General features: G+C 39.6%; 1 protein-coding gene across 4 annotated transcripts in view; it reads left to right on the top strand.

Annotated features, from left to right (window-relative positions):
- Window positions 1-27,809, top strand: part of LOC129775497 (dipeptidase 1) — a 509,186-nt gene that overhangs the window by 183,614 nt on the left and 297,763 nt on the right. For 2 of the 4 annotated variants that reach the window (XM_055780305.1, XM_055780303.1), the window contains one exon: window positions 7,388-7,417. The gene's annotated coding sequence lies outside the window, so the exon portion shown is untranslated. Of the gene's footprint in view, window positions 1-7,387; window positions 8,104-27,809 lie in introns of all 4 variants that reach the window. The other 2 variants (XM_055780304.1, XM_055780302.1) reach the window with 1 other exon arrangement.

Raw genomic sequence — 27,809 nt, 5'->3', positions numbered from 1 at the left:
ACCGAAATCGAATAATTTTTTTTTTCCTCTTTTATCTCGAATTTCCGGCTTTCAAAATAAAATACGTTTTTAGAACGTAATCCGAATCTGTCATTCCGAATGCCGGAAGCTATTTTAGACATAAAGAAAGAACAAAATTACAAAAAAAGCGCTTCTAACTGATTTTGGTCAAGCCTTTTAGGTCGATCATTTTAAGGCCTATTTGAAGACCTCCAAAACTTATCGAGTACATAAACATGAATTTTCAGTTAGAGTCCATCTTTCCCTTCAAATGTCTGTCTATCCCGACCCTTCCTTATTTTTGTTGATGCCGGACACATTAATTGAGCGAAATGTATGTCTTTCAAACAATTTTTATTATAAAAAAAACCTAGAATATCGATCCTAGGTGAGATAGCTATATATTTTTGTGGAATTCACGGAAAATCGACTTTTACTTAAGGTATCGTTTTTTACCACGCTTCCCCTACATAAACTTCTCGAGTGGTTGACGCATTTATATATTTACATTTTCGAATCAGTACATGACGAAAAGCCAACCGGTTCTACATCCATCACATCATGTAAAAGCTTTCCAATTTGCATTGTAGATTTGCAGCCCATGAAGCTCAACTTGTCCACATTGATGTAATTTTAAATCTATTCCAAATCTCGCAAACAACCATCGGGTAGGTATTTACGGAGAAACAAAGTAATAAGCTGAGATTACATCTTATGCCCAGGCCGGGTTGCAATCCTTTTAGTTCGAGGAGTTCGTCTCCGGTGCAGCGATGAGTTTTATTTCATGCTCCCGACAGTCGGGAAACAAAAACGAGAGCGAAAAGTTCCCTTCGCTTTGTCGAGAGTCGGGGTAAAATAATACCCACTCCAGATCCTTGCATCGACTCGCTGCAAGCATTCTTCAAAGCTCAAGCGGCCCAAGGTTTAGTCTGGGCTAGTACTTGGACTTCCTCCCGTTGTAATCACACACAAACACACACACACACTCCACCACTCTCCATCTCCTTTAGCAGTCATCGTCGTGACTTGTTGAAAATTCACTGAACCCGGTTTAAAGGTGAACTTAGAGATGACGACGAGGAGAAGTGCAGCGTTCACATGCTACAAAGTCATCAAAAATGTGGAGTGCTCTCGTGGAAAACGTGAAACTTGGCGCTGCGAGCCAAACTGAGAAAAATGCCACATCGAGGGATGCCTTTTTGTGCAGCGAAGACTGTGTGTATTCACTTGGGTCTTATGGCTTTCCTCAATGCAATAATAATAAAACGAAACGGTGTGTTTGTGTTTGCTTGATGCGCTACGAGTGACACGAAGGAACAACAAAGGACGACAGACGAACGGGATGCATGGTGACAGCTAGCAATATGGGTCTTTTGCAGGGATGAAAGAATCCAGACGAGAACAAACCATATTGGAAAAACTGTGAATAATAATCAAGCAAATTTGCCATCGAATCCGATGGCGTCGAATCTGCTAGTTGAGACATTTCTGAAAATGCACTTCCCATCAACTACCCAGATTTGAATAAATCCCTGTCGACACGATGGGCTGTCACGTGTTCTAAAAGCACAGCTTCCCTTCAAGTATGCATAATGGGTTGTGAGGTGTGGAGCGGTGGCATGTGCTGGTGGCAACCCTGAATCGACATACACAGGAAATGACTACCCATTGAGCTGGAGCATGGCACAATATAAGCAAGCTCAAGTGTGAATGGGGCTCTGTTTTTACACGTTTCCACTTGTCGTCCGCTTCTTCGTTTGTTCGCAAATGGTCGAGGAGCGGCACGAGACGCGACATGGATGTACTTCCGTCAACTGTAGTTCTTTGAGCTGCAGCAAAGTGTGATGTACTAAATGTCGACTTTTGTGTCAGGAGTGCAAATGCAGATGATTAAAAAATGGCTGCCGTTCCGTCATAAATAGTAACGCCCAGAGCGCCGCGTCAGCTGACATTTCGCTGTTTGTTCGAAAACGGCCCGCAAGGAATGCTCAGGCATTGTGCTGCGTGGAGAAGCTTCTGGAAGTAGGTCACCTGTCCACGTCACGGTTTATGTGAAGAGTAGAAAGAGCATTAAATGTGCCACCGAAGCATTTGTCTCTCACTAGGGTTCGTAACGATTCCCGAGAGAATTGTTTCCAGATAATCCTGCCAATGGAGCAAGACTAATCACATTTTTTTTGGACACTACGTTTCTCTTGAAATATTGCTATGGATTAAATGCATAGACGATTCACCAATAATTTTGAACCTGCCAACTCTTCATTAGTTGCTCTGTAATTATAAGAGACACAATCAGGAGGAAATTGAAACTGAAAAAAACGCTGTGTGAAAACGCTTGCAGAACTGAGATACAAATTGGTTGGAATAGAGTGTCTGCTGTACTATGATTTTATCAACCCGATCGGTTTGAGCAACAATCATTGTGTTGAGAAGGAAATCTGCTATATGTTCCAGATTCACCTCGTTTTAGATGCCCCGCAATGGCTGGCGCTAATAATGCGATCGGTTGTACACTCTGTGGGCACAATACTGTTCAACATTTTTGTATATTTCTGTTTCATTGAAAAAAATCGTGTGGGTAATGTCGCGACATAGAAGAGACATAGAACTACACTAATAAATTTATTAATTTATATATACAGCACGGACTCGATTATATACAGTTTTTGATATCTTTTCACTGTATATAATCAAATCATGTATGTAATCGAGCCAAAAAAAAATTTTATTGGTTTTTTTTTGCATGTATTTTTCGTTTTTTGATTCATTCCCTTAAAATAAATTTATCCAGGTTCTCTCAGGAGGTGATAGACGATCATATTTGATGAAAAAAATCCTCCTACGCATATGTTCGAATTTCAACAATGGCAGAGTTATAGAACTTTTTTTTTGTTTCGGACTCTGTTACCTCAGGATATAGTAGTGAAACAACTCAATTAAGGGTTTAATAATTTTCATTGTTTTATTATTAATTTTATCCTAAAAATGTATATTAAACTAAATTGTCTCTATCAATTAAATTGAAGTTCTTTAACCGCTCTACAATTTGTTCTTTTACGCTCAAATTAAGAAAGATAAAAATTTGGCTGCAATATCGATATAAACAATTCCTGGTGAAAATGCAAGCAAAATCTTCAAAAATCACGATTTTTACCCCACTGTACATGTAATAGCTACTTAAACTTCACGTTAACGTTGAAAGATTACATTTTTTCTTGAAATAAGCCATAATTGAAATTCAAAAAAAAATTGTTTACCAAACTGTATATAATCGAGTCCAAAATTGTATATAATCGAATCACATATAATCGAGTCCGACCTGCACATCCATTCCATGCCAAACCGATATAATTTTCAGACCTTCGTGAAAAGTGGCAATTTTGTTCAATATCGCAAAATATTAGGTCCGTATATTCTATTTTTTTATTGGGGTCATCATTTCTACTTTAGAAAAACATTTTTTCTCATTTTTTTCAAAAATCACTTTTTTTAAAATTCATAACTTTTGAACTGCAGTACCGATTCAGGCGATTGACGTATCAAACTAAATCCAATTAGCTGTTTTTTCTGGTCATCACAATATATACTGGATTCTAGCTGCATAGATCTGGTCTAGTCACATAGGAATATTAAACGAAGACTGAAAACATGTTAAATTTGAAAAATCATAACTCAAAAAAAAGAACTAAACACCTCTCTGATTTTTGGATATGTCATGTAAAAAAATCTAAATTTTTTAGAAAAAAAATAGCGTTTTTGGTCCCGAAACCATTTGAAGCATAGAAACAAATACAATCAACCAAATAACCACGAAAACAAAACACAGCTTAGCAAGCGTAATATTTTTTCAATAAAGACTAGCTGATTGGAATTGATTTGATGTGTCGATCATTTACATCGGCCCAGTAGATCAAAAGTTATGAATTTTTGTGATGGGAAAAAGGTGAAAAATGATTTTTCAGTTCTAGCCGATGATGAAATTTGAAAAACCGTAACGAAAAAAACGCCCCTCTTATAATTTATGTTATGTTTAATGCTTTCAGCTTTCATGAAAAAATATAAAAAAATAGACGCCCTTGGTCCCAAGACCATGAAAACCATAAAAAAAACAAATACAATCTATGATCACGAAAATTGAATTCAAATTTTCTGCAACTGTAGTCATAAAAAACTAGTTGTGCCCTGCCATGCTTTGCTGTGGCACATTGTGGTTGTATGGTTGAGCTGAATTTTTCATTTTTTTTATGTTGTTGTGTTTGGTTGTTTTGTATATTGTATCATAGTTTGAGCTCAATCGGTTCCGTACTTTTCGAGTTTCTAACGCGCACACAAAAGAACAGAACATTTATTATATATATATATATATATATATATATATATATATATATATATATATATATATATATATATATATATATATATATATATATTAGGCTGTCGATTGATATGTCGATCATCTAAATCGGTTTAGTAGTTCAAAGGGTATGAATTTTTGAAAATAATTTGTCATATCATTTTGTCTAAAAAATGAGAAAAAAAAAGATTTTTCGGATCACCCTAAAATTGGAATTGTGACCCTATTAGAAAAAAAAGGATAATAGGAGAGAATTATGTCAAATCATCAAAGAAACATCTGTAGTACCTCTCACATGCCAAGTTTGGCTCCATTGGCTTAAATAGTTCTCGAGTTATGCAGAAATTTGTGTTTCATTTGTATGGCATCCATCCCCCTTAGAGTAGAGTAGAGAGTATCCTTTCACCCACCCATATCGTAGGGGATATCCATCGTTGTTGGTCATTTAGACCCATTATCAGCAAACCGGAAGTCAAAACTTGATTGTATTCGTTTTCCGCTCGTCAGTTATTTTCACTCATTATCTATATAATTGGGGATGTATGTCATTTCCGGCCAATCGGGAGTAGTTTCGCTGCAAAAAATTGAAGGTCGATTTAGGACCATGGGTGGGTGGACTAAGGACCACAATTTTTGAAAGTGTCGAAAAAAATGACTTCCGATTTGACCTCTGTTTTCCCCCTTTTTATCACTCATGAACCACACCGACTAGCATAAAACGTAGTTTAAGAGTTATAGTATTCATTTCAATACCGAAAATTATTGTGTAACAAATTTATGTAATGAATTTTATGTAACAAATTGCCGTTGCAAAAAAGGATGTAGGAGAAGGTGGCTCTGACCCGACCCCCTAAATTGCAACCATTCATCGCATAAAATTCTCGTTTTTTGACGATTTCGTCATAAAAGTGAATACTGTAACTCTTAAACTATGTTTTATACTGGTCGATGTGGATCATAAGTTCTAAAAAAGGAAAAACAACAGAACAGAGAAAATCGCACGAGAAAAACGAGGAGGCAACATTATACATACAGAACAGAAGAAAAACAAAGGGAAATCGAACGTTGATCATGAATAGAATCATTAGTATTAGGTGTACCGATAAGTTTCTTCGGTTTTACAACAGATGGCGTAACTTGATTATTATTCCAGTAAATCAAATTTACAGGCATTCATTGGAAAGCTACTGTCATTGCGCGTCTTTTTCAGTATATGTCAGAAAGTTGAAGCGTAAACAACCTAGATTTTCCACTTCCAATATGTCGAATTTCGTACCAACGAGAGTGTTTTTGCGGGGAGTGTTACTTCATTACTTCAATATGAAGAAAAAAGCTGCGAAATGTCATCGCATTTTGGTGGAAGTTTATGGTGACCATGCTCCAACTGAGTGAACGTGTCAGACGTGGTTTGCACGGTTTAAAAGTGTTTATTTTGACTTAGAAGACGAAGAACGTTCCAGACCGCCAAAAAAGTTTGAAGATGAAGAATTGGAGGCTTTACTCGATCAAGATATTATCAGATACACTTGGAGTAGCTCAGCAAACCATATCCGATCGTTTAAAAGCAATGGGAATGATCCGAAAGATAGGACATTGGGTGCCGTATGAATTGATGCCACGAGACGTCGAACGCCGTTTTTTCACGTGCGAACAACTGCTCCAACGGCATTAAAAAAGGGTTTTTTGCATCGAATCGTTACTGGCGATGAAAAGTGGGTCCATTACGACAATCCTAAACGTCGGGCAACGTATGGATACCCCGGCCATGCATCAATTCACGGCCAGAATGTTATGTTATGGTGGGACCAGCTGAGTGTGGTGTACTATGAGCTGCTAAAACCGAATGAAACCATTACGGAGTAGAGGTCCTCCGTAATGGTTTCATTCGGCAATTGATGCATTTGAGCCGTGCACTGAAGGAAAAACGGCCACAATACCAGCAAAAACACGTTAATGTTATTTTGCAGCACGACAATGCTCGGTCACGTGCCCTAGAAACCGGTCAAAACATACTTGGAAACGCTGAAATGGGAGGTCCTATCCCTCCCGCCGTATTCTCCAGACATTGATCCGTCCGATTACCCCTTTTTTCGATCGATGCAACATAGCCTGGTTGACCAGCACTTCTCCAATTTTGATGAAGTCAAAAGTTGGATCGATTCGCGGTTAACCTACAAACCGGCCAATTATTTCCGCAAAAGGGTTCCGTGAATTTTCAGAAAGAAGGGAAAAAGTTGTGATTAGCGATGGGCAATAGTTTGAATATTAATTTGTAACCATTTTTTGCAGAATAAAGTATTAATTAAAAAAAAACGAAGAAACTTATCGGTACTCCTATTATTTGGGTTATTTACTGAAGGAAATTTGTGTAATTGTGTAACGTAAAACTGTTTTTGAAGCTACTGGTGAAGTTTGATACTATCTTTTTTATGCAATTGTTTTTTGTGCGGTGCCTATCTCTCGCACAAAAACAGGTTTGCCTGTTTTAAGGAAGACGATATACATTTCTCCAAACTAAACTAAATCAAACCACAGAATGAAAGATTTTTTATATTTAGCTGCCGGCGAGTCAAAACAGAAAAAAAAGTCCGACGAGCTGAACAAGAGAAAGAACGACAGTAACCCATCAGTTCCAAATTGAATTTGATTGTCCCACAGCGTGGAATCCATGACGGCGACTCGATCGTACAATGTTTTCAAAATCATTTTCTACTAATCTCGTTTCAGTAAATCACAAAATAAAGCATCATTATCAGCCTGAATAACGGTCTGATCTTTGGAAGTGTTTTATACGATTTCCGTCAATCACAAAGTCTCACTTCAAGCGCGCTGTTTACTCACGAAATTTCCATCCTTCCAGGCACAATCCAAAGCGCCCTACAGATCATGCTCTGATGTTGGGATTTTGCTCCCGCAATTGAAATGCTACTCCCAAATGTGCTCCCACGGTTTCGGCTTCATTCGCTATATACATACATTCGAGCACCTACCTACGATAACCTAGATTTTCCTCTTTCTTCCGAATCGTTACAGGTAGCAGCAGCCCTGTTGGCAAATAAAAAGGTACGAAAAAGAAACAAGCAAGCTGAATGGAACATAAATTGGAGAGACGATAAATTTTCTTTGCCCCCCAACCAAAGGGGCTGGCAGGCAGTGGCCTGGCAAGGTTTGAGGGCACCCAATAAAAGCAAAGAATACGAAAAGAGTTGGGAATGTAGTGTGCTTCGGTTGATTTTTGCCGTTGCTTTTTCTATAGGGGGTTGGGAAAAGCACCATTAAAACGAGGACGGTTGCTAACGTTTGGTGTTTTCCAAAATAAATATTTTCCATCCGATCGGGGGATATTGTGTGTGAAGAAAAGTTTCGCAACGCTCGAGAGATGCCGACGGGGGTAAACGGATAAAAAGTATTTATCTCGGCTGCCTTCCCGCAGGAAAGGTTTTCCTCTTCAACGGCAAGTGCAAAGTGTCGCGCCAGGAAGGCAGGAATTGAGCCCGGCGACATCCCAAGAAAGTCCCAAATAAATCAAGGGTGAACATAGTTGAAGAAAAACAACAAAAAAACGAACTTTCACCGTCCGACACCAGCATTACCGGCGGCTTGGGGTTTGTGACAAATGTTATTGTGACCCGTTTCAAGCGTCAATTTGTTCGACGAGGTGAGCGTAAATTAACTCCCCCGAAACATTGACCGGTGAATGGACAGAAACACGGCGTCGGGAAGTGAACCACCGGGAGAAACAAAAAAAGGTAAGTTATAATGAAATTGATGAATATTGCACAGGATAAAACAATATTTTAGTGGACAATGAATTCATTAAACATGCCAGTAGAAATACACTCAATTTCCTTCGTATTAATATGTTGTTTCCTTCCATTTCCACTAAGGACTCAATTTCATCGAAGAGTCATGTGTCTACATGATATGACTATTACACGCAACTACGTTTACGTAAATATCTTAATATTCTGGCTCTGACTAAATATCATGATAATAACCGCGCAGTTATGGTCATATTACGTGTAACACGATCTGCCAGAAGATCTGAGGCGAGAGGAATTAATTGCGAACAGATACCCCGCGCGAGTGCAAAATAGAAATAACCGTTGCCATTATTACTAACATTTTTTCCCCGGTCCCCACCTTTATTGGGCCAATCCTTTACGATTATAGCTTACTTCACCCACAACATTTGTACACGTGACGAAAATCGCGCCTTGGAGCTGATACGACCCCGACCCCTTACGCGGAATCTGAAATTCGTTTTTTTTTCTTCACCCGAGAAGGGTAGTGTCGAAAAAAATTCCGAGACAGATGTATGTAACGGCATGTGAAAATGGATCCCCAACATGCTATCGTGATTCGATCTTGTGTTTCCCGTCGTCCCGTACTAATGGTGTGACGTTATATCGTTGCCACTTATTTTTCCTCTTCGCCGGGTTTTCAAGTGCCACTTTGAATCTGGGCGTCTCTCAGTGATTTCGGCTTCGGGGACCCCTCAACCACAAATCACGCCAGGGCCACGGTGGCATTCAATTTATTTCTGGTGGCGTATAGGTTATCCTGAGGGAGTGAAGGAAGGAAAAATGTAACAAAAATAAGTCTTTGGATCTTGGATTGTGTGTTTTGTGTTCAGAAAATTCAATTTTACCAGCTTTTCAATGGATATTTGTGTTTAGATTGAAACCAGTATTGACTGGTATATTACCAGTGCTACCATGGTTCCTTGAAAACTGAACATTTTTCGACGGTATGTTTCTTCGGTTGTTAATTATGTCTCAATGATTGATTATAAACATCTGACCTTCCATGGGATTAACAGTAACAATGTTTGCATAATTCGTTATGTTTTTTTTAAATTCAGATGTTTGTTAGTTTTTTTTTATTTTTTGTTATTTTCTGTTTTTTTTCATCTTTTGCTTCTCTTCTTCTCTCTCTCTCTCTCTCTCTCTCTCTATATATATATATATATATATATATATATATATATATATATATATATATATATATATATATATATATATATATATATATATATATATATATATATATATATATATATATATATATATATATATATATATATATATATATATATATATATATATATATATATATATATATATATATATATATATATATATATATATATGTTCGTGGTCAAACTCCTCTAAAACGGCTCGACCGATTTTCATGAAATTATGCACAGAAAATTTGGTATGCATAAGAATAGGACGTAAACTACAGGGTTTTCCAACTTTAAATTCCGAAAGTAAATTGAAATAAAACACACTTAGAATTCGAATTTCGATGAAACTTTTATTTCAAATAAAAGTTTGGTTTATGTCATTATGTGTGAAATACAACATCATTCAAATGTCCACCTAGGGCTTCCTCGCACACCTTAATCCGGAACAGGTAATTTTCGCTGACTTTTCGGCACATATCGCCCCATATCTCGGTCATAACTTCACGAATGTTGTCTTTCAAATGTTCAAGCGTTTGCGGAGAGTTGGCATAGACACGGTCTTTCGCATAACCCCACAAAAAAAAAGTCTAGCGGGTTCAAATCGCATGATCTGGACGGCCAATTGGCATCACCAAAACGCGAAATTATGCGTCCCTCAAATTTCGTTCGCAATATGGCCATGTTCGGTCGTGTTGTGTGGCACGTGGCGCCGTCCTGCTGAAACCACATGTCATCCGTATCCATATCTTCAATTTGTGGCAAAAAAATCGGTTAACATGTGGCCACAGCGCTCACCATTCACAGCTACCGTCTCGCCGTCCTCATTTTCAAAGAAATACGGCCCGATGACTCCACCAGACCATAATGCGCACCAAACAGTGACTTTTGGCGGATGCAATGGCCTCTCAACAATCACGTGTGGATTTTCTGAGCCCCATATACGGAAATTTTGGGTGTTCACATAGCCACCGAGCTCGAAATGTGCCTCATCGCTGAAGAAAATTTGATGCGAAAATTCAGCATTTTGCTGCTGTTGTTCGTTCATCCAATCGACATATGCCCGACGCATTCCATGGTCACCACGCTCTAATTTTTGTACCAGTTGGACTTTATATGGATGTAGGTGCAAGTCCAAATGCAAAATTCGCCACAATGATGTGTTTGACAAGCCCAATTGCTGAGCACGCCGTGGAATCGAAACATTCGGGTCATTCACTTCATCGAACTTTCATTCTCACATGCACCAATACCCTCAATTCGGCTAAAATCATGCGTATTGTCGGCGAGCAAGAAATCTTTTTGAATAAACGTAATGAATTTTTGAAATTCTCGGTTTGCAAGGTGACGATCACGTTATTGTCATCAATTCTAATAAGACGCCGACTGGAAAACACGTGTATGCATGCAATGCGTATGTTGTTGAAGACATTGCTGGAGTCATGGTAGGCGACTGCACAGCGACGCCGGAAATTGTGATTAGAAAAAGAAACAATAATCTGGAGTTCATCGTGGACACCCACCTTTCAAACGACGCTCTTCATCTTCTTCTTCAACGGTACTAATGTTCCTAATGTTCTTAACGTTCATCATCTCAAAGTAGAATGACCTGCGAACGATATAGAGGTACAGAGCGAACGACTGCGATTCTAGACAATCAGAAGCGGTGGTGGATCAATAAAGAAATACTAAAAACGGCGGACAACAATCCACAAATATCAACAATACTCATATTAATGTTGAGTGAATAAATGAATGAATAAAGCAATATGGCTGTGTTTCAAATTCAGAATACCGATGTGAATACTCCTTGATTGAATGACAACGACGGAATAATGCGTTACCAAATTGGTCGGTGCATCAGCTCCAATGAAGTTGTCTGGCGTATCTTTGGTTTCCCAGTTTATGAACAGACCCAGCAATTATAAATTCAGCCGATTATCTCGAAACCGGCAAACGTGTATTTTTCACCATATAATTTTTATGTCAAAACAACGTTTACAGGGTCAGCTAGTAGTTAATACAGGAAAGCATTGCAAATTTTAGCATTCTTTCGGTGCTTGAACATTGAATAATTGCGTAAATAATGAAGTGTTAAAGATAAAATTGAAAGTCACTGGAAGTCACAAACTTTCGAAGTATTGATCATATTTGCAAGATGGGGGAATTTCTGAAAAAAATGTTCTTAAAGGTCAACTTTTAGTACAAATTCCAATTATTTTGATAATAAAAGTATTACGATGATCTTTTATAATTCTAATGGTAATATCAAATCACACGCTTGTGCTCAAGGGTGTGTCACATCAAATTGCATCACGGAAAAAACGCTGTAGAAATTCGCCCAGTAGACCGATCCTTTTGAAAATTTTAGACAGTAAAATGAAAACTATTAAACAACTTTTGGCATTTTCATTTTATTCATACTTCGAGCCCAAGCCCGTATGCTCGCACCTTCCTTTTTACCCCGTCCATAAGGTTCTGTCCAACGTCAGGTTGTAGTTTTTTTTTTGAACAGAAATCCATTTTCTCTTGAAGTCCGCCTCCGATTTGACAACTTTTGGGTTCTTCCGGAGGGCCTGCTTTCTATTTCTACAGCGTTTTTTCCGTGATGCAATTTGATGTGACACTCCCTTTATTGGTACTGCTCAAAGTATTAGTTTTCGAAAATTTTCAAATTTATGTTCCACACATTTTAAAAAAATTACAAAAATATTCTTTTTTTTATGTTATTTGCATTGCCCCAGTAACAACAAAAAGTTTTTCGAAATGTGTGCCTCAAAACAGGCACACATTTTTTCAATTTTGATTGACGACAATAAATAAATAAAATATAGGGTAAAATGATTTAAACAACATTTCTTATATCTTCATTCAATTCTCCTTTTTACTTCCTATAGTCCAGTGATTTTCAACCGGTGGGAAGTTCCCCCCTAGCGGGGAAGTAGGTCATTAAAAGGGGGGAATTGTGCAAGGGAATCATTTTTTTTTATTGTAATCATATACAAGCAAATTTGTTACGAATATAACTTGAAACCCGTTTATATTCCTACATTACTGATAGGGGTGAAGAATTAATCCCAGTAATTTTCGTAAAAGGGGGAATTGAGAAAAAAAGGTTGAAAACCTCTGCTATAGTCCATACTGCAGCATTTTTTTCAAGGAGGAATAGTTCGAAGGGTTTGTTTTACGTTTACATGTTCATATACTTTCTATCAAATACATACCGGGATTTTGTAATTTTAAATCTTTTCGCTGAACATTTTTCAATTTTATTTATAGTTGGTATTACTGTTAGTGGTCAATTTTGAGCGTGATCTGCCTTTGGGTTTGTTAACAGCATCATTAAGAACTATAACTTTTTTCATGCTCGACAATTTTTGATATGGATAATACTATTGGTCAAAGACATTGAGTCAAATTTTGTGTTGCAAACAATATTTCTTGTTTCGAAATGTTAAAAAAGTTTCAAAATACATTGTCGAACTATGTCGAAAACACGGGTGTATGAATGATAAAACGCATTCAAAGATGGCCGAGAAGAGATGAACATTTGCCTCGTCAAGGACGAGCATTCACTTCTTCAATTGATGAAATCACCGTCAAAACAAAAGGAATACTGCTCCGAAATTGTCATTGAGGTTTGAGAGAGCTAGCCCGTGAATTAATTATCTCTAACGAAACCTTTTGTCATATTTAGGTTGATATTTTAGGCATGAGAAAAGTTGCAGCTTGACTAGTGCCAAAAGAGCTCAATTTTCATCAAAAAACTCATTGCAAATAAGTGGCTGAAGACATGATTGAACAATCAAATTCTGATTCCACATTTAAGACATGAAAACCAATTCATTGGGTGAATTGAAGAAAAAATCGTGAATAAAACAATAAAAAGAGTTTCGGTGACCGAACTGATCGTTGGAAAAAAGATTATTGCTTTTAGAAGGGAACTATTTTGAAGACAATAACAAAAATTTAAATGATAAATAAAGCTTTAAAACACAGTTTTCCGATATATATTTGACAGAATGCACACCAAGATAAAAGCATGTTCGTAGCATATTATACATTTTAAAGACGAAGCATTAAAATGATGTTCATCTCATTTTCATGTTTCAAGTTACAGCATTTGAAAAATCAGCTAAATATTTCAACTTTGCACTCTGTTCCTCCAATTTTTTTTGTCGAGTATACTTGAGAAGCTGAGTGATTACTTTTCTTATGACTGAGTTCTGCATTGAGGTTGTGTAGCACTAACTGCATTCGCAAGCAAACGAGTTTGCATGGCCATTCAACACGGTAGCAAAATAGAAACTAACGCACGATTTCGGTTTCGTCAGGTTGCTTGGATTTGTAGTCTGTATTAGAAAATCACCTTGTGGCAGGTGAAAGTGTATGAGAATCATATTCTTTTTCTTGGGTACGATTTCATAATGTGACGATGTCTGTAGTGGACTGGACAAATATGTACAAACACATATTCTTTTACTCGGGTGCATTCGCAAACGAACGATTTTGCATGTCCGTTCAACGCGGTAGCAGAAGAGAAACTGGCAGAGGTTGGCTAGCCAAGTGTCATGCATCAACCGCTGATCAATTGGTGGCTTTATATTCTGGTTGATTTATAGTGATTTCGATAGTTCGCTTTCGGAGCAGTTTTTGAGCTATCTAGACAAGTTTTCGGGGTCAATATATAACCTAAGATAAGATCAGACAACTGGATTCTTACTCTTATTCGTCGTCCAAAAACGAAGCCATGACATAAAGATGCCAGGGTTGCCAAATATTAAAAAATTTCTGATTTTTTATATTTCTGTTTTTCTAAATCGTAACATTTGGTTGGTGCGAATTTCAACTATGCAATCTCAAGAAAATGTTTCAAAAGGATAAACAAATTCTTTTAAATACCCATACCTATAATATAATAATGATATCCATAACAACTCGCCCAAGATTGTCTGGAGAGTCTTTTCTCGTTGATTCGTGCAAAACAACGGCGCTCAACTTCATTGCAATTCAGGAACAACTTGAAAATTGTGACTCTTTCGCAATACATGACCGTAGTACCGAATGCTTCGTATACAGCCAATACACAAGAACATCTTGATGGAATGATGTACTTGCTATCGGAGCGTCGCGAAGAATGTTCAGCCCTGAAATTGATGGACAGTGAAGCAGCATCGACATCATATCGAATTTCAGCTTCATCTAAGATTAGTGAGAATGTAGATGACATGAATATTGAATTCGACTATGAATACACCGTCGATGAAGCGAAAACTTTCCTCGACAGAACAGAACAAAATTCGTTGTTCTATATAGCTGGTTACACCATCAAAATAAGTCAGCGGGAAAGAACATGTCAGCAATGTAACAAGAGATTGGTAGTCAGCAAAACACAACCTGAATTGTGTCTAAAGTGGTTATAATTTTTATCAGTGTATACATCTCAATAACCCTCAGTGCTACACTGCCTATCCACAATGGAGCGGTGTACGCTTATGTCAAAATTCTATTTTATCAGAACTGTACAAAAATTTAATTCAATAAACAACGTGTTTATCTTTGTTTTGATAATTTCCGTTTTTATCTTTATAAACTACGGATCCCATTAGTATTAACCATCTCTTTTTTTCATATTTACGAGATAGAGCTATCAACTCTCCAATTTGCATAGTGAATGATGAGATTTTCCATTTCTTCTTAACAATGGAAAATATAATCCGAAATATGAAAACGCATTAGGGACCTAACGAAGCTAAATTGACAAATTAGTGTTTTGAAATTTTTTTTTCCATTGAAAAAAAAACACACATACATAAACTTGTATATAATTCCTTCACATTTCCTTTCAACTAAATATCATAATATTCATAAAATTCACTATTTCTAAATTCAATCCAAATCCAACGCTATTTATTTTTATTGGCAACATTGGAAAAATCGACTTTGTTCACTAAATTTATCGAAATCAACCAATCAGTGACGTCAGCGACTGACAGAAATTTGGTGCGTAAAAGACCCCCTTGTCTGATCTCATCTTAGATATAACGAACGTGTCTTGTAGACAGAGATGTCAACCTTCCTGATTTTCCAGATTTTTTGGCATGTCCCTGATATCCTGACAATCACTCAATTGTGCCTGATTTTTCAGAAATGGTTCTGATTTTTACTGATTTATGTACCTTTTACTAATTTTCAAACTACGTGTAAAATCGCGAAAGGCTGTTGAATGTGGAATAAAATAGAATAAATAAGACTCTATATAGAAAAACATAGAATAAATGTAAGTTTATAGATAGACACACATTTATTATATTTTATTATGCTTTTTTTCCTGTACCCTGTACTCCAAACGTAACGCTTTCGTTTTCGCAACTTACATTCTAGTACAGAACGTAGTCCTACTTCAAAATATTTTTTCACTACTCGACTATGGACAATAGACGATTGCATTATGGTAGAGTTAGTACGTTTAAGTGCTCATTTTTACGCTCATTTTTATGTTGTCAAAAATGGGGTGACCAAAATTTTCGATAAAATAAAAAGAAAATATTTCTTATCTTTATAGATAGAGATAAACCTGATTGGACAATACCGTAGCCCCAGTTATTGTAAATAACTTCGCAGAACAAATATTTTTTGTACCTCTTAAAAAATCGATAAAGGGTGTGTCACATCAAATTGCATCACGGAAAAAACGATGTAGAAATTTAATTTTTAGGAATTATATCTTCAGCTTTCGCTTATAATCAGATAAGAGTGTATAGATCACGTTGGCCATGCTTCACTGTCAATTTTTCGTAAATTTGGAAAAATGTCGTCGAACGAAAAAGAGCGTCGTGAATTAATCCTGCGCACTCATTTCGAGAATCCGGAGTTGTCACATCGGGACATCGGTAAGATGCTGGGAATCGTTCAATCCACGGTCAGCAGAGTACTAAAACGACACTTCGAGAACCTAACCATCGTCCGGAAGGTGAAGAACGGCAAAAATGGATGCTCCGTCAGTGAAAAAGATCACAAGCGCGTAGTTAAGCAGTTTAGACGTGATCCGAGAAGTTCGGTCCGGGATGTCGCCAATAAGCTGAATTTGTCAAGTTCATTCGTCCAGCGGACCAAGCAGCGGGAGGGCCTGCGTACATACAAGGTTCAGAAGGCTCCTAACCGCGACGAAAGGCGACGAAACATGGTTGGGAAGACGCGAGCCCGGAAGCTGTCGAAGCCGCATTGCCTGGTAATGGACGACGAAACCTACGTCAAAGCGGACTTTCGTCAGCTGCCGGGCCTGTTGTTCTTCTCCGCAGAGGACAAATTCAGCGTTCCGGAGGAGATTCGCAAGCAGAAACTATCCAAGTTTGCCAAAAAGTACATGGTGTGGCAAGCGATCTGCTCTTGCGGAAAGCAGAGCGCCCCCTTCGTGATGACCGGCACGGTAAACAGGCAGGTTTACCTTAAGGAGTGCCTACAGAAGCGCTTACTACCACTATTGAAGCAGCACGAGGGCCCGACCATCTTCTGGCCGGATCTCGCTTCGTGCCACTATTCAAATGACGTGTTGGAGTGGTACGAAGCCAACGGGGTCACCTTCGTGCCAAAGGAAATGAACCCGCCCAACGCGCCGGAGCTTCGCCCAATAGAGAAATATTGGGCGATTATGAAGCAGGCCCTCCGGAAGAACCCAAAAGTTGTCAAATCGGAGGCGGACTTCAAGAGAAAATGGATTTCTGTTCAAAAAAACTACAACCTGACGTTGTACAGAACCTTATGGACGGGGTAAAGAGGAAGGTGCGAGCATACGGGCTTGGGCTCGAAGTATGAATAAAAAGAAAATGCCAAAAGTTGTTTAATAGTTTTTATTTTACTGTCTAAAATTTTCAAAAGGATCGGTCTACTGGGCGAATTTCTACAGCGTTTTTTCCGTGATGCAATTTGATGTGACACACCCTTTATAACACTTTTTTTCGAAAATGCGTTAGGGTTTCCATGAATAAAAAAAATTAAAAAGAAACTTTTTAAGTTAAACGGTTTAATGTACTAAAAGCTAGAAAATAATTTGGCAAGTAGCAGTTAGTAGTTATCACATCCCTTCCTTCATTAATCTAGGGCCATGATGAGACTAAAATAAAATCGTGGCGTTTGACGAAACAACTAACTGTGGATAATAGAAATCCAACGTGACCCACGATTTTATTTTAGTTTCATCATGGCCCTAGATTAATGAGATACAGGAGACGCCTAAGACGCCACGAAACCCACGATCGGACAAAAGGAAGAGGGATACCCCAGGGGATGAAGAAGACCTGAAGAAGGTTAAAAATGACAACCTGGAAAACAAAAAGGAAGGTGAAGGCAGTGGATGGCGAACTGTCGAAAAACAGACGGAGAAACGGAAGAAGAAAGAAGAAAAGAAGAAAGGTGTGCAGGAGACAAAAAAAACCAGGCCCAGACGCGAGCGAAGTAAGGGAGATGCTCTGATCGTCGAGGTGAAGGAAGGAGTGACTTACGCATCACTCCTGCGGAAAGTGAGAGACGATCCGGAGTTGAAAGAACTGGGAGAGAATGTGGTGAAAACCAGGCGCACCCAGAAAGGAGAGATGCTCTTCGAGCTCAAGAGGGATCCGGCGGTCAAAAGTTCAGCCTTCAAGGAACTGGTTGCGAAGTCGCTCGGTGAGGAGGCGAAGGTGAGGGCTCTATCCCAGGAATCAGTGGTCGAATGCAGGAATCTCGACAAAATCACGACAGACGAGGAGTTAATGCGCGAGTTAATAGAACAGTGTAAGCTGGACAATATACCAATGACGATCCGTATGAGGAAGGCGTATGGTGGCACGCAGACGGCGTCGATACGGCTCTCAACAGTCGCAGCCAATAAGATGGTAGAAACGACCAAAATAAAAGTTGGCTGGTCGGTTTGCTCGCTGAAGATGGTGCCCCGGGTGGCCAAGCGGATGGAGAGATGCTTCCAGTGCATGGGCTTTAGACATCAGGCAAGAAGCTGCACAGGCCCCGACAGGTCTGAACTGTGCAGGAGATGCGGTGAGAAAGGGCATGTTGCGAGAGACTGCACGAAGCAACCGAAATGCCTGCTCTGCAAACCAGAGAACGGCAGCGACCATGCGACAGGAAGCTTCAAGTGTCCCTCGTATAAGAAGGCGTTAGCAGAATCGCAGTAACGGAAATAATTCAGATCAATCTGAACCATTGCAACACAGCTCAGCAACTGTTGTGGCAGTCGACAACAGAGACAAAATGCGACGTTGCAATCATAGCGGAGCCGTACCGAGTACCCCGTGATAATGGCAGCTGGGCGACGGATAGCTTAGGGATTGCTGCAATACAGGTGATGGGCAGATATCCTATCCAGGAAGTGGTTGGAGGTTCACATGAAGGTTTCGTAATCGCCAAAATTAATGGAATCTTCATGTGTAGTTGCTACGCACCCCCGAGATGGACAACTGAGCAATTCCACCAGATGCTAGACGCAATGACCGAGGAACTAATCGGTAGAACACCGATCGTCATTGGAGGCGACTTCAACGCGTGGGCGGTGGAGTGGGGAAGTAGATGCACCAACATCAGAGGGTACAGTCTACTGGAAGCTCTAGCAAAGCTGGAAGTAACGTTACTGAACGAAGGTACCACCAGCACTTTCCGGAAAGATGGGCGCGAATCCATCATCGACGTTACTTTTTGCAGTCCGTCGCTGTTGGCGAGTACGGAGTGGAAAGTGTGCGAGTCGTATACGCACAGTGATCACCAGGCGATCCGGTACAGAATCGGTCAACGAAACCACGTGCTAGTTCGGAGGACAACAAGCGGAGAGCGGAAGTGGAAGACGAATGCTTTCGACAATGACCTTTTCGTCGAAGCACTTCGTCTAGATAGCGGAGCTTCAGATTGGAACGCAGAAAAGTTGACAGATCTACTGGTGAGAGCATGCGACACTACCATGCCGAGGAAAGTTGTACCAAAAAATGGAAGACGCCCAGCTTACTGGTGGAACGACTCTCTTCGCAACCTTCGCGCTAGCTGTCTTCAAGCCAGAAGACGCGTTCAGAGAGCACGAAATAGCGCTAATAGAGAGGAACGTAATACGGTGTACCGAGCAGCTAGAGCCGCCTTGAAACGGGGAATTACACTGAGCAAAGCGAACTGTTTCAAGGAGCTGTGCCGAGATGCAGATGCCAACCCATGGGGCAACGCGTATCGAGTCGTGATGGCGAAGATCAGAGGACCTGTGACGCCCGTCGAATCGTGTCCCGAGAAGCTGAAGGTCATTGTGGAGGGTTTATTTCCGATGCATGATCCTACGATATGGCCACCGACACCGTACGCCGAAATAGCTACCGAACGTTCTCAAGTTTCCAGTGAAGAACTGGTAGCAGTGGCGAAGAGACTGCAGGTAAACAAAGCGCCCGGCCCCGACGGAATTCCCAACGCGGCCTTGAAAACGGCGATTCAGGCGTTCCCGGACATTTTCAGGATAGTGCTACAGAAATGCCTGGATGATGGTCACTTTCCTAAGAAATGGAAGATCCAAAAGTTAGTGTTGCTGCCAAAACCAGGAAAGCCCCCGGGGGTACCAACATCCTATAGGCCTATATGCCTGCTGGATACTCTTGGGAAACTCTTGGAAAGGATTATCCTCAATAGACTGACGAAATGTACGGAGAGTGACCATGGTCTGTCAAAGATGCAGTTTGGATTCCGGAAAGGCAGGTCCACCGTTGATGCTATCCGGACAGTGGTTGAAAAAGCAGAGAAGGCATCACAGCAAAAGCGGAGGGGCGACCGACACTGTGCTGTAGTAACGATCGACGTGAGGAATGCTTTCAACAGCGCTAGCTGGCAAGCCATTGCCGAGTCCCTACACCGTATGAAGGTTCCTGGGTACCTGTGCAGAATTCTAGGAAGCTACTTCCAGAACCGCGTCCTAGTCTACGAGACGAGCACGGGGCAGACAACGTTGAATATAACGGTCGGAGTACCACAAGGCTCTATCCTGGGCCCAACGCTCTGGAACGTAATGTATAACGGAGTACTGAATCTGAAGCTTCCCAAAGGCGTGGAGATCGTGGGCTTCGCGGATGATATCGCTCTCACAGTGGCAGGCGAGACACTCGAAGAGGTGAAGATGCTTGCAACCGAGTCCATCGTCTCAGTAGGGAACTGGATGCAAGCAGCGAAACTGCAGATTGCTCATAATAAAACGGAAGTATTATTGGTGAGTAACTGCAAATCCGTGCAGCGAGCGGAAATCACAGTCGGGGAACACGTGATAACTTCTAAGCGTAGGTTGAAATACTTGGGAGTTATGATCGACGACCGGCTGAATTTCAACAACCACGTCGACTACGTCTGCGAGAAAGCAGAGAAGTCCATTAGCGCGATAGCGAGAATAATGCCGAATAACGCAGGACCTTGCAGTAGCAAAAGGCGTCTCCTGGCTGCTGTATCCTCGTCCATACTGCGGTACGGAGCACCAGCCTGGTCGGCGGCTCTCGAAACCCACCGGAATCGTAGAAAACTGGACCGTACGTTTCGGCTCATGGCGATGCGAGTTGCGAGCGCGTATAGGACGATCTCGTTGGAGGCAGTCTGCGTTATCGCCGGCATGATCCCTATTGGCATTACTCTGGCGGAAGACAGAGAGTGCTACAGACGAAAGGAAATCAGGGGTATCCGGAAAACAGCGAAAGTAGAATCACTCTTGAAGTGGCAGCAGGAATGGGACACGGCGGAGAAAGGCAGGTGGACGTATGGGCTCATACCGGTACTATCGACCTGGCTGAACAGGAAGCACGGGGAGGTGAATTTTCATCTGGCACAGTTCCTGTCTGGACATGGCTGCTTCAGGCAATATTTGCACCGGTTCGGGCACGCAACGTAGCCACTCTGTCCGGAGTGTGAAGATGTGGAGGAAACACCAGAACACGTGGTATTTGTGTGTCCCAGGTTCACCGCAAGACGCGAGGGGCTACCTGCCCTTCATGCCGGGAACATAGTAGAGAAAATGTGTCGCGACGAGGGCACCTGGAACGCTGTGAACAGTGTAATCATACACATCATGTCCGAGCTACAGCGGAAGTGGAGGGCCGACCAGCGTAGTAATAACCCCTGACCATAGAAGAGGAACTAATGCGAGGGCTGTTGCAAAGTGTAGTACCCCACGAGAGTCGTTGTGACGGAGTGCGCGTTATGTTGGAGGGCACTGCCTAATCGGCGCTCCGTTGGGAAGAGAAATCCTGCGAGGGTGGCTGTGACGGGGCGCTCGTCAAGATGGAGGGCGCTTCCTAATCGGTTCACGTCTCGACAGGTGAGAAACCCCGCGAGGGTGACTGTGACGGGTTGCGCGTCATGTTGGAGGGCAATTCCTAATCGGTACACGTCTCGACGGGTAAAAGGAAGCCTGTGCTGCGGATGTGCGTGGCGGAGTACAACGGAAACGTAAATGAGATGTATAGAGAAAAAGGGAAGGATCAACGCTAGTTAGCGTTGAAAACTCGTGAAGTGCATGAGCACAGCCGCCCCCTGAAGTAGTCGCCTGGATGTGGTCCCGGGGGGAATGAGGCTACGAGTAGAGGGCTTGGTTTTTGTGGGTGCGATCCCCACTCGACGTCTGGGTTATCCCTTCCCAGATAAGGCTGGAAGAGCGTTCCTCACCTCTATAAAAAAAAAAAACAAACATACAAACATACAAACATACAAACATACAAACATACAAACATACAAACATACAAACATACAAACATACAAACATACAAACATACAAACATACAAACATACAAACATACAAACATACAAACATACAAACATACAAACATACAAACATACAAACATACAAACATACAAACATACAAACATACAAACATACAAACATACAAACATACAAACATACAAACATACAAACATACAAACATACAAACATACAAACATACAAACATACAAACATACAAACATACAAACATACAAACATACAAACATACAAACATACAAACATACAAACATACAAACGTACAAACATACAAATTACAGGGAAAACTAAATAAAACCGTTCGAAAAACGTTTTTTTTCCAGCTTTTATATTTCAAGTTCTACATCAAACTGTATTTCGAAGACTTTTAAAGAACAAAGACAAACAATTTGCGATGCAAAACAATTTGCGATGCAAACAATTAGTTAGTTATTTATATTTCTTCCCCAAAAATACGCCCACTTTATTTGTTTGTCGTTCTTTCTGGGGCGAACATAAAAAATATTTATTGGCGGCATTTGAAAGTGCATATTCGACTATACCTAATGTGAAATTTCATTTTTAATTTCATTAATGTTTTTTTTTGTATTTGAGTAAACTTTCATTTCATTAATGTTTTTTTTTGTATTTGAGTAAACTAAAATTGAAATCATGAGTTTTTGGGGTGAAAAACCATCAATAACCTTGAGTAAGATTAAAATATTGATAATTTCTGCATTTGATATATAAGAGTTAGAGCAAAAAAAAAAACGTTATTTCGTGGTCACCCTAATTCAGATTTTGACGAAGGACTACGTCTACTGGACCGATTTAGATGATCGACTTTTTAAACTGAAAACATTAAACTTTTTCGAAAAAAATATTACACTTGCAATAAAATTGGACTTTGTTTTCGCAATTAAAGATTGTATTTGTTTACATGGGTAAAGATAGAGTGCTCTATTTTTTTATTTTTTCTTTGAAAGCAGTGTTTTTTTTTACATTACATTTGATTTTTCAAAATTAATTTTTTCTCCATTTTTTTTTCTAAAAATGATTTTTTCAAAAATTTATAACATTTGAACTACTGGACCGATTCGGATAACCGACATATCAAGTAGAAACTTGCGGAAATATGATTTTGTTTTTTTAAGTATTGATTGTATTTGTTTTTTATAGTTTACTAGCTGACCCGGCAAACTTCGTCCCGCCCAAAATTTATTGTTTGTCATTTTTATTTTGTTCGAATACCTTCAAACATTCACGTTCTCTTCCTAAGCGCAAGTTAATGAGTCCAATCGCAGGACTGTTCATTGATTGATCTTCTAATCGACCCCGTTGAATTTACCTTTTACTGAAAAATTCCTAGTATTTCTACCAAAACTCATCATTATAATGTCAGATTATTTTCAGACACAATTCTCGTTCAAGATTTTTCAACCACTTGCAAATAACATGTTTCTCCGTTACATGGAATAAATGTTTGATACAGATAATATGATAGAATAAAGACATACCACTCCACTCTTCTTAGAGAGGAGGGAGGAGTGTCTATTCACCATAGAAACGTTTCGTGCCCCCTGAAATCTTCACATGCCAAATTCGGCTCCATTTGCTTGAGTAGTTTTCGAGTTATGCAGAAATTTGTGTTTCATTTGTATGGCCACTTAGAGAGAGGGGTGGGGTGTCTAACCACCATAGAAACATTTACTGCACCCTAAAACCTCCATATGCCTAACTTGGTCTCATTTTCTTGATTAATTCTCGAGTAATGCAGAAATTTATGTTTCATTCGTTCTCGATTAGTTTTCGAGACATGCAGAAATTTGTCTTGCACTTGTATGGCAGCTCAGAGAGAGGGTGAAGTGTCTAACCACCGTGAAAACATTTATTGCGCCCTAAAAGCTCCATATACCTAATTTGGTTTCGTTTGCTTGAATTATTCTCGAGTAATACAGAAATTTGTGTTTCATTTGTATGGCAGCCCCTTAGAGAGGAGGGAGGAGTATCTTATCACCATAGAATCATTTATTGCACCTCAAAACCTCCGGATGCCTAATTTGGTTGCATTTTCTTGATTAATTCTCGAGTAATGTAGAAATTTGTGTTTCATTTGTATGGCAGTCCCCCCTTAGAGAGGGGGAGGGGTCTCAAACTATCATGAAAACCTTCCCCGGCCCCAAAAACCCCTGCATACAAATTTTCATGTCGATCGGTTCAGTAGTTTCCGAGTCCGAGACAGACAGAAATCCATTTATATATATATATATATATATATATATATATATATATATATATATATATATATATATATATATATATATATATATATATATATATATATATATATATATATATATATATATATATATATATATATATATATATATATATATATATATATATATATATATATATATATATAGATATAGCTTAGAATAGAGGGCGCTATATATTTTTTTTTGGAATGCTGAGGTTTTTTACATAACATATCTAAAAATCAGAGAAATGTTTTTTATAGTTTTTGTCTTATGATTGTTCAAATTTAATATGTTTTGGTTGCGCAGGTTCGGAATAAAATTAGTTCATCTGTTATATTTTTTCCAATCGATTCACTAGGAGTGAGACTCGGTATTGTAGGTTGTAGGGTTAAGTCTAATTCGGGGAGCTTATTTTTACGCATACCCACTTTACGATACGGTTACACCTATTTAATTAAAGTCAGTTTTTCCATTTTCCCTGAAAGTTCATCTTCCATTACGGCCTCGACGAATCAGCGAAAGCAATTGTCGACGAACGCTTTGCCACAATTCAACCTCCTGATTGGATTTATCTCCACAAACATCGTTCCGTCGAGGGGCGAACCTGTACCTGTTTTAGTTAGTTCTTGTCTTTTTTTTTACCCAAACAATTGCTGTTGAGCTGTCGGAAGAAGCGCTTCTCGTTGATCTCGTCAGGACGGAACCTGCCGTCCAAGCCAGGTCGACCTCGCTTATGCGCCCTGCGGCTCCCAGTACAAAACATACGGCTAAACGGCCACGAGAAGATAAAATTCAAATGTATAAGCTTATCGCAGTGAGCGCATTTTTCCCCATCTCACAGATGTCACTTTCAAAATTGGGTCCTGGTCCAGAGTTTCCCTTACAATTTCGTTTCATGTATTTGCCATTCCGTTCTGTTTTCGTTTCTAGTGCCCTTCGCACCCATTCCCAGGCCGTAGCTCAGCTAGTGAAACATCAAAAGCTGCCCCGTGCAGTGTTCGAAATTCGAGCAAAGCGGCGGTGGGATAGATCTAGTTAAAATTAAAAGCACGTTACGGAAAGCAGCACTGAGTGGGTGGAATCTTTCCCTAAACCACAGCTGCATGGGCGCGGGGTTGACATTTGGAGTACGGCGTAGAGCTGTAATTGTCATCACCCACCGAGAAGTGGAACAATGCCCGTGGAGCGGAAAAAAAGTTACACGTGATGGATACAAATTGTGTCAGTTCTGGTCAGCGCATTTTGTGCCACTCGCATGGGTTTTTCCGAACTCCGATGTTTCTTTTTTCTCCGCGGTTAGCGAATACATTCATTGTACTGGGAAGAACGTGTTGTGCTAAAACAGTTAGCTATGGAGTAGAGTTAAGGAAAGACTGTTCCATGTTTTGCCAACAATCCGTAAATGGTCACTAATTCCCTTCTATTCATTGGGCGTTATGATTCGTTAACTCATATCAAAACCATTTCTGTTTTATTCTTCAATTCAGTGGAAATGAAACATCCCATCAGTGCGGAAACAAACAGCTTGCATTTTATTACGACCTACATTAAACTCTATATCTCTCCAGTTCCAGCAACTACCACCATAGAATACCCCACTCTATAGATCAATAACTCACAACTTGGCCTCGTTGCCGGAAATAAAAACCTCCCTCAACGAACGGGACGAATAATAATAATTCCAAATCCGAATTCTTTTCCATTCCTCAACTCGGGCAGTCACAACGCACAAATCATGCCCTGAATCTCTGCTTATGTTCCTAATGACCAATAAAGTATTCATAGATCTGTCTTGGTTTTGTTGCGTGTGTCGTACTGCTCGAACAACAACATATCATCAGACTTCATAGTCCAAATTGTTTCGTCTTCGCTTTCCTTCGTCACTACCCGGAAGGTCACCGAGGTATGAGGGAGTCGAGGAATGGTGATTGTACATAATAAAGATATAAACATGCCATTAATTCTCGGGTATCCCTGGCAGTCAATTTCCGTTAGCTGTTGTTGTGTTTTCTTATGTACATTGTCTTGAGGAAGAAGAAGAAAAAAAACATCAAACCCGGAGTTGTACTTGATGGGAACTGTTCGTCTGAGCAATGCTCGTCCGGTGTGAGGAAGTGACTTAGAAGTAATCGAAGAAGAGAAGAAAAAAAAAAGTATAGCATGAAGGAAGAACATTCCAGGAGAACATGATCACGCAGCAATATCCTGCTTAATAGCAAACAATCTCACTCGCTGACAGTATGCGGGAGGATATAGAACCAAAAAACAGCGTGGAGGGGAACGGAAGTTAACGGTTGGGCCAATATGGCTAAATTGAATGCCATTATATCAGCGGCAGCGCTTGGTGGAAGAAATATGGCACAGGTTGGCTCCCAGTGGAATTCCTCGTGGAGGGTTGAGTCCATTACAGCAGCGGAAGTGAAGAGAAGTAATTGTTGGTGTTTTTTGTATTATATGGTTAAAAAAACGTAGTTTTAAATGTTTGTCGTTATTAAAATCTGTTTTAACCCGTATGTCGCTCAGCGCGTTCCGTTCGTGTTTCTCGTGGAGCTCGATTGTCTCTCTGACACCAATTTCCATTATGAAAGCTCGTATGTAAGTGAGAAATGTGTTTTCTAAATTTGAGTGGGAGATTAAGAAAATTAACTTTTCTTTTATATTCAAAAAACATGCTACATGTTCGTCTTGCGTTACATAATATGGACGCGTCCCAAACCCGTTTTTCATGATACGTAATTTATGTACCGCACCGTAGCAATCAGTGTGACGTAAAACATAAACAATATCATCAATATAACATGAAAGGAAAATCTTAATATTTGTATCAATAGTTAAATTTTGATATTCGGTCTATTTCTCAATTATCATAGAATTTATGGAGCAGTCAGAATGATTCAAACACACCACATGAATTTCATATTTTAGATTATCGGCGCTAGCTTCTGTCTTCTGGCAGCGTTCATTCAATATTCATTTCGTCCATACTGGACCTAACAATTCATTACATTATATTTACTGCCATCGACCGAACTGTAAACAAAACAAGGGAATCCGATTACCAGAAAAATTATCCATAAGCGCAAGCGAGTATGGATATAGATCAGTTATGCTAGGATCACTCCGACGTAGCCCAACCAACGATGCACTATGGACAATTTCCATACGAGCGAGCGGACGAAAATATTTCCATAATTTTTTCTTCACTTCTGGTATTTTTTTCCACTTGTTATGATTCAAACAAGTTACCTAAGACCATTTGTGATTTTTTTATATTTTTTCTAGAAAGCTGAGGATTTTCCACACAACATATCTAGAAACCAGAGAGGCGTTTTTCTTCGTTTTTGATTTATGATTTTTCAAAGTTACCCGATGGTCCAAAAAATCATTTTTTCCCCATTTTTTTCCACTACAAAAAATTATAACTTTTGATCTACTGGACCGATACAGATGATCGACATATCAAATTAAAGCCAATGAGCTAGTCTTGTTTGAAAAAAT

Source organism: Toxorhynchites rutilus, chromosome 3 (genome assembly GCF_029784135.1).
Source record: "Toxorhynchites rutilus septentrionalis strain SRP chromosome 3, ASM2978413v1, whole genome shotgun sequence".
Classification (NCBI taxonomy): Eukaryota; Metazoa; Arthropoda; class Insecta; order Diptera; family Culicidae; genus Toxorhynchites; species Toxorhynchites rutilus.
This window is presented reverse-complemented; position numbering and strand designations above follow the sequence as displayed.